The sequence below is a fragment of the Callorhinus ursinus genome, unplaced genomic scaffold (genome assembly GCF_003265705.2).
Source record: "Callorhinus ursinus isolate GAN/ISIS: 27379988/994484 unplaced genomic scaffold, GSC_fseal_2.0 scaffold8, whole genome shotgun sequence".
Lineage (NCBI taxonomy): Eukaryota > Metazoa > Chordata > Mammalia > Carnivora > Otariidae > Callorhinus > Callorhinus ursinus.
Genome location: NW_027397070.1, coordinates 33,420,188 through 33,427,924, shown reverse-complemented (window position 1 = coordinate 33,427,924; position 7,737 = coordinate 33,420,188).

Sequence of the window (7,737 nt, the reverse complement as noted above, 5' to 3'; positions counted from 1 at the left end):
CATCTGCATAGTCATGCAGTAATACAGACCTAGCATCAGTGATTGGTGAGCTCATCCCTGGTGCTGTGGGCTTTGTGAGGACAGTGGCCACGTCTTAGTCATATTTTTACCCCCCTCTCCCGCACTGAACACAAATCCTGGCACATTCTAGGTATTCAGTGTTGGAGTGAATTGTCCCACAGATAAATATAAAAGATGCAACACTAGTGTTGGGAAAATAATGGCAAAACATCCCTACATTATAGTCTCTGTGTCTTCTCTGGAAATCATCGTGTTCTATCTAGCAAAATATTGAGCAATTAAGTATGACACAAAGGAGGAGAAGGTGTCTTCCTGAAAACTTGACTTTTGACATTAAACATCTGGTTTGTATGGTTTGTATGTCTGAGTAGCATAGAGGCTTTCTTAATCAGTAGACATGGTTACTGACCAGCGGATTTGTCTTAAGTCAGCGCTGAGTTATTACCCAGTTCTTGTTTCAGCCAGAGAATTATGTAGTGATGTTGGCAACAAAATGGACTCTTTTCTATGTCTGTGAGAACAGCATTAACCAATACCTTCCACTGTGTGTTCATCAGTTATGAAATATGGAGGTGTCCTCATTTAACACTGGAAAGCAGTCAAATTGATAGGACCCCAAAATTCCACTTCGTATGAAATATATGAAAACACATATCCACACAAAAATTTGTACGTTATTCATAGCAGCCAAAAAGTGGAAACAACCTGATGTCCATCAACTTTATGAATGGGTAAACAGAACTGGTACATCCATATAATTGAGTATTCAGCAGTACACTTAGCAATCAAAAGGAATGAAATACTGACACATTCTCCAACATGGATGAACCACGAGAACATGCTAAGTAAAGAAGCCAGACACAAAAGACCATGTATTATATAATTCCATTTACATGAAATGTCCAGCAGAAGCAGATCTATAGACACAGAAGGTAGTGGTTGTCTGGGTCTGGAGGGGAAGGAAGTGGGGAGAGATGAGGAGTGACTGCCAAAGGGCACAGGGTTTCTTTGTGGGGTGATGAAAATGTTTTAAAGCTGATTGTGGTGATGATTGCGCAATTTGGTGAATATCCCGAAAGCCATCAAAAGGTACACTTCAAGAAAGTGAACTGTATGGTATGTGAGTGGTATCTCAATAAAGCTGTTATTTTAAGAAGTAGTCAAAATGATATCAAGGATTATTATGGGAAGAGGAGATATGCTAGTCAGTGGCTACATAAGCTGCAAAAAATTCTGTTTGAAACAGGAAATTCAACATTTGAAGAGACTCCTACCAAACTTTTTCTTTCTTGAAACAGATTACAAGGAAAAAGAAGAGATAAAAAAGAAAAAGGCATTTGGTTATTGGCTCAGTCCCCTGGTACATTTTACTTTAATCAAAGATTATGCTTTGGCGTAGCTCAGTCAGGAGATACGTTTTCAAAAACAATTTTTTTTTCCTCTTTTATATATTGAAAAGGTAAAAATGAAAGTTTATCATTTGGGTAATGGGGAAGGTTTATTTTTGGCGTCGATATTAATTTTGAAAGGCACCTAACACAAATGAGCATTTTTACCCAGCTGGATATATGTGTTTTCACACAAGCAGTTTTAAACTTATCTAGGCGCATTTAACAACGGGCTGTCCCCCGAGACCATAAAAGGAGCAGCTGTAGTGTTAATGGCTATTACGCACTCCCAGCCTGCTGGGACTTGACAGAATGCTGGACCACAGAAACCCCGTAAGTGAATAACATGGGAGAGAGTCTATAAATAGGAAGAATAGCTGCTATTTGCCAAAACACACAGATTCTGGTGTGACCACACAGAAAGGAGGAGGAACGCCATCAGGATCTCTGACAAGCTGAATGATCCTTGGACACAAGGACAGCAATAAAGACATTATGTTCTCCTGAGCAGATGTTAGGGGCTAGCTTAAAGGTTCTCTCTCATTTTGGTTCCTTTCCAGCTCCCCCGGAAGGGGAAAGTGGGGCCTGGGAACCCTGATTGCTTGAGAGTGAGAGGTAGGACTGCCCTTTTGCTGGGCTCCTCGTGTGCTTAAGGGCCGATGCACAGGAGTGGGGTTGGCTGGTGCTGGTTGGTAGGGACTGTCCACTTGTTCCAGAGGTGCCGAAAGAGTCTGAGGAGATTGGAGAACCCTCCTGACCACCGCGTGCTAAGCAGAGTGGTTTTGTCCTGCTCCACCAACCTGAGGATGGCTCATGTGGCCACTTGACTTTCTCCTAACAGCCCTACCCTTGAGCCCCACTGAAGTTCTCATCATTTCCAAGCATATTTCATTTGATACTGTTGTGTTTGGTGCCTATTATTCCTTTTCGTCAGAATCTCCCTCTTTGTCTGAAACCTTTTACTCATCCTTTTAATTTTACCTTTCCTGTGAAGCGCCCGCTCCCAGCTGCCCCAGGCAAAATTGGTCATTCCTGTTCCTATTGTCCTAAAGCCATCTCCATCACCGCCCGGAAACCGTGTGTGGCTGTCCCTCTCCAGACAGTGAGTATCTCAGATAGAAGGATTACAACTTCTATTTTTAAATCACTATCCCTTGGCATATCTGGCATATATAAGTACTTAGTAAATGTTTGTTGAATTCCACTAGATTGAGATCTCAGTATGTTGCCTGAGAATAGAGAGATGAGGAAGCCAGTTGCCTGGTCCAGAAAAAGCAACGTGTGTGTGTGTGTGTGTGTGTGAGAAAGGGAAGAAGAGAACGAGAGAGAGATATTAAGTAACAAACTATTAAACTGACCAGAGAAAGCCAAAGGACCGACTGTCTCTAACGGAGGTATTCCAGGCTTGACCAAGGAGAGAAAGACGTGTTGACGTCATACTCTAGTGGGTGTATTAGTTTGCTCTGCTGCCGTTAACAAAGTATTTACTGAGTGGCTTCAACAGAATTTTCTCATGATTCCGGAGGCTAGAAGTCTGCGATCCAGGGGTCAGCAGTGTTGTTTGTTCTGAGGCTTCTCTTCTTGGCTCCTTGAGGATGGCCATTGTCTCCGTCCATCTCCACGTGGTCTTTCCTTTGTGCATCTTGTCCTACTCTCTACTTATAGGGCCACCAATCATGTTGGATTAGGACCCACCCTAGTGACCTCATTTAACCTTAATTAAGCGTCTCCAAATACAGTCACTTCCTGAGGTACTGGGCGCTAGGTCTTCAACATAAGAATTTTGAGGAGATGCGATTCAGTCCATAACAGTGGATGACTACCTACTTTGCCTGAGGTTAAGACTTGTCTTATACATCAGTTGTGCACTAATCCTCTTTGAACTGATCTTCACATCTAAGCAATGTTGACAGAGCCCCTTTAAGCACTCATTGAGATGGTAATTGAAACTGGCACATGAGGAGTGTGGATGTTAATGCAGATTCTCTGTCTTCCCAGTACAGCCCGGGCTGCAGACACCTAGCCTGGGGGTCCTTTCCTAGGATGTCAAAAGGCCCACGGTCCCTGACTCTACACACTGCAGCCTACGTTCACAGGCTATTTGTCTACCACAAATGAATGTGCCATTGGAAGTCTCTGCCCGCATTTGCTGTAGTTGCTCTCTGGTTAGTGCCACCCTAATACCAAACCCAAACCAGGTTAGGCCTCGTGCGTGAGGCTCAAGAGGAAAAGAAGACCAGCTTAGGCTTACACATGAGAAGTGTCCGGCTGAAGAAACCCAGCCCCAGTGCTGGACTGAAAGCGGGGCTGGTTGTATAGCGCATCATTCAAAGAGTCTCGCTTTTGAGTGCAGGTGTCCGTTTCAAAATAGTACAAAAGAATCATTACAACATTGGGAGGCTGTTCAGAGCAGATTCCTCTTGGAAAGAGCAGTACTGGAGTAATTTCCTGAGATAAAATAAGTTTGGGTTTATAGGGCTGGCACTCCAGAGATGTTCTCCTCCTTCAGTTTAATATTTCTTCAAGTGAGGTCCCTGGCCACCATGTGAGGTGGACTCACATGGGTGGGGTTTTTGTTTTTTTTTTTAGATTTTATTTATTTATTTGAGAGAGAGAGAGAGAGAGAAAGAACAAGCCAGGAGGGAGGGCAGAGGGAGAGGGAGAAGTAGGCTCTCCACTGTGTGGGAGCCCAGGGGCTCAATCCCAGGACCCTGAGATCATGACCTGAGCCAGAGGCAGACGCTCATCCGACTGAGCCACCCAGGCACCCCTCACACAGGGTTCTTAATAAAAATGTAAGTTCCTCTGTGCTACCTCATGCTGAGTCAGGATCTTTGGGTGGATCTAGGAATCTGAGTTTTAATCTTGCCTTGTATAATTTTTATCCAAATTGACATGTGCAAACCGCTGTTTAGTAACTCTGCCTGGAAATGTGGGAGAGGCACTGCCAGGTGTGTGCTTCTGCCTGGACTGTGGCCTCATGATCCACACAGCCTTCCCATGTGTGTGGCTCACCGAGACTCGGATGGACAGTCACCAAGTCCAGGTACCATGCATCCAGCTCCTGATTCATCCTCTCCAGGGCTCTGCCCACAACTCTAATTTCTCTCTCCTCCCTGTCCCTTTGTTATTTGAAGTCATAGCTTGGATCGCCCCTAACTTAAAAAAAACATTTTCCAATCCTGATATTACTCAATGTTGATGACGGTGTGATTAGTAGAAGGGAACACTCACACCCAGATGCTGGTAGTGCAAACTGGTACAATCCATCTGAGGGCATTCTAGCAATCTGCAGTGAGAAACTATGAATTCTATTTCCAGGAATGAATCCCAAGGGAAAATGAGAGATCCTGGCAAAGGCTGATATTGAAGAATATTCATCAGAGCCTTGTTTATAATACTGATAAATATTTAACAGATAGGGAACTTGTCAGAATCATAAAATTAAAATGTGAGGTAGTCATTAAAAATTCTGCTGTCATAAAACACCTACCAGGTTAAAAAGCACTTTTACCTATTTTTTTTAAAAAGATGAAAGTCTCTCTGTAGAATAATTCTAATTTTTGCCCCACCAATTTCTCAATTTCTATCTGCAGAGAAATAAATCTAGTGCTTAAAAATAATTATCTTTATGTCAGAAGCTTCCACAGGCAGAGAAAAGAGCAGGAACCCCAAGGACAACGTAACCTAAATCTTTAGCAAACTCACATTAATTTATTGCCTTCATCTTCACTCCAGCTGAGATCAGCCTGCTAGAGTGGATAGAAGTTTGGCTTTGTGGTCAGATGCAAGTCGGAAATTAGAAACCAAAACACGTATGGCAGTGGCTTTCGAACCTCAGCATGTAAAAGGATCATCTGGGGAGCTGGCTAAAATGCAGATTCCTTGGCCCCACTTCTAGAAATTTCTATGTAAGAGATGGGGCTTAATAACTTCATTTTAGTAATCCCCCGATGTAGTTTTGTTGCAGGGGACCAGAGGGTAGTAGCATCTGGGGGAGGGGGTAGTACAAGCTGGAGAGAGAACCCCAGGAGAGATCTAGGGAAGTAAAGGGCCCTGGGAGACTAGGGAGAAGGGCAAAGAAGGGGGTGTCAAACTTTAACATTGTTCCTGTATTTTCCATTACAAACTAGGACTATTTACTACAATACCAGGACTACTGAATAGTCTGAAAGCCCTTTGTAGGCTAAACTTGAGAACATGGCTATCATTTTAAACATGATTTCCAGTGGAAAATATGTTTCAAGTTTTAAACAACTAACTCCCATCAGAACTTTTAGGATTCAATTTGTTCCTATACAGGCAACTATCTGTTACAGTTTCCATGCCATGAGGTTCCCGACTAGAGTTTGGAAAACCACCCCAACCCGGATATAACAATTTAGAGGTCCTTCAATTTTTCACATTGACTTTGGCTCATTTATCAAAACAGAAAGAAAAAAGATAAACCTAGTTTTGAGGAAAAAGGACAGATATTCACTATTAAATAGAAGATTACATCCAATCTCAAGTTAAAAAAAAAATCGGATTTGAGTCCTTATGTGCTTTACAAAGAACTTTGGATTCTCAGCGTTCTGGGGAAGGGATAGCATGAGGAATAGGGGTATAGCTTAAATGTTCTGTTCAGCATCCTTAGATTTAGTTTTGAATTTGGAACAGTCCCTTAAAACTCTATACATTTCAAATTCAACTACTCTGAAGAATAAATGTTTGAACAAATCTCTTTTGGCAAAGCATGGAGTAGGAAACACTGAAGAGCACCAATGCTGAGTACGTACACAAATGCGCTGTTGTACATTTATGATTTGAAGATGATGATACGTTGTTTAAAAGGAAGTTCAGATGTGAGTCGGAACCAAGTTTGAAAGCGTTGTCAACAGGAGATGAGCTGGGATGGTGGTTGTTTCCATGTCTCTATTGGTTAGGTACAGACAGGGGTGAGATTAAAGACGCTCCAAATAAATAAGTAAACTCTCTCCTCACATTTTAATTCATTTGTAAAATGAATATAAAAGCCCAAATTAAAAGCCCCAAGAGTGGAGCTGGTTGGTCAGTGTGAGCTGCTAAGGACTGAGGGTGTTCGGACTAGATACATGATATTTCTGATTTGAATAATAAAAACCTTGGTTCAAACAGAGTCGTTTGCTGAATCAGAAGTGGAAGCCTGGTGCCTTGCTTGCCTGGCCCCCCTCGGTCCCTTGACCACAATGGAGTAGACACTTACATCAGTCAGGATTCTTCAATTCCAAGCAACAAATTGGGCCAGTTTTCCGATTGCTGGGAAAGCTAATGAACTATGCTTCAGAAAAGCCTGGAACCTGGGAAGCTCCGGAGCTGTGGGTAGCCAGAACACAAGGGCAGTCTCTTCAGGGATTGTCAAGGGAACCAGACTTGTTGCTCCTCAGCTCTGGTGGCCTTGCTTGGCTCACATGTCCATCCCTTGATCTAGAGGGGTGGGGACATCTTGAGGTAGCAGAAGAAGGGGGGAGTTGATCACAGGAAACTCAAACGTGTCCAGTAGAGTCCTTTGAGGTCCCCTCCAACCCCAGGACCCAGGATTCTAGGACTCCTGTTATTATTACTCTTTCCACTTGCTCTCATCACAAGTAAAAGTTTCTGTAACTATCCTTGTGGTGGATGTTAACTAGACTTATTGTAGTGGTCATTTTGCAAAACACACAAACACTGGATCATATTGTATACCTGAAACTTAACATAATGTTGTATGTCAAATAGATCTCAATAAATAATGAAAAAAAAAGAAAATGTTTTTTAAAATTAAAAATCTGTACCAAGATACTGATTAAGATGGGAAAAATTTTGACCCGTCTTTCCCCTGCCAAAAAAAGAAAAAGAAGATTTCCTCTTGCAACAGCAAACCAAAGTGGCCCCAGCAAGCTAGCTGCAGGCTCCGTTCGATTTTTAAATTTTAATCTCAGAAAACAGTAGCACCAACACAGAAGTGAAAATGAAATGGGGAGGATAATAGCAATGTCTTTTGCAATTGCTTGTTTATTCAACATGTGTTAAGGGATCAGATTTTTTGGTTAGATTATCTTGAATTTGTGTGACACTGGGTACATTTCTTAATCTTCCCAGTTTCCTCATCTGTAAAAATGGGAGCCATAGGGTTTTTATTGGGTTGTTTTATGGGAAATGCTTTTTACAGTGCCTTGCCTTCTTAAACGGGAGTTCTTGTTATCTCAAATGTTAATCATGAATATTTACAGTCACATTTTAATGAGTTCATTTTCATAAGTTCATTAAAGCTTGGAGACAGAATGAACAGATAGATATTCTCGGATTCTTAACAACCAAGCCCAGGGGA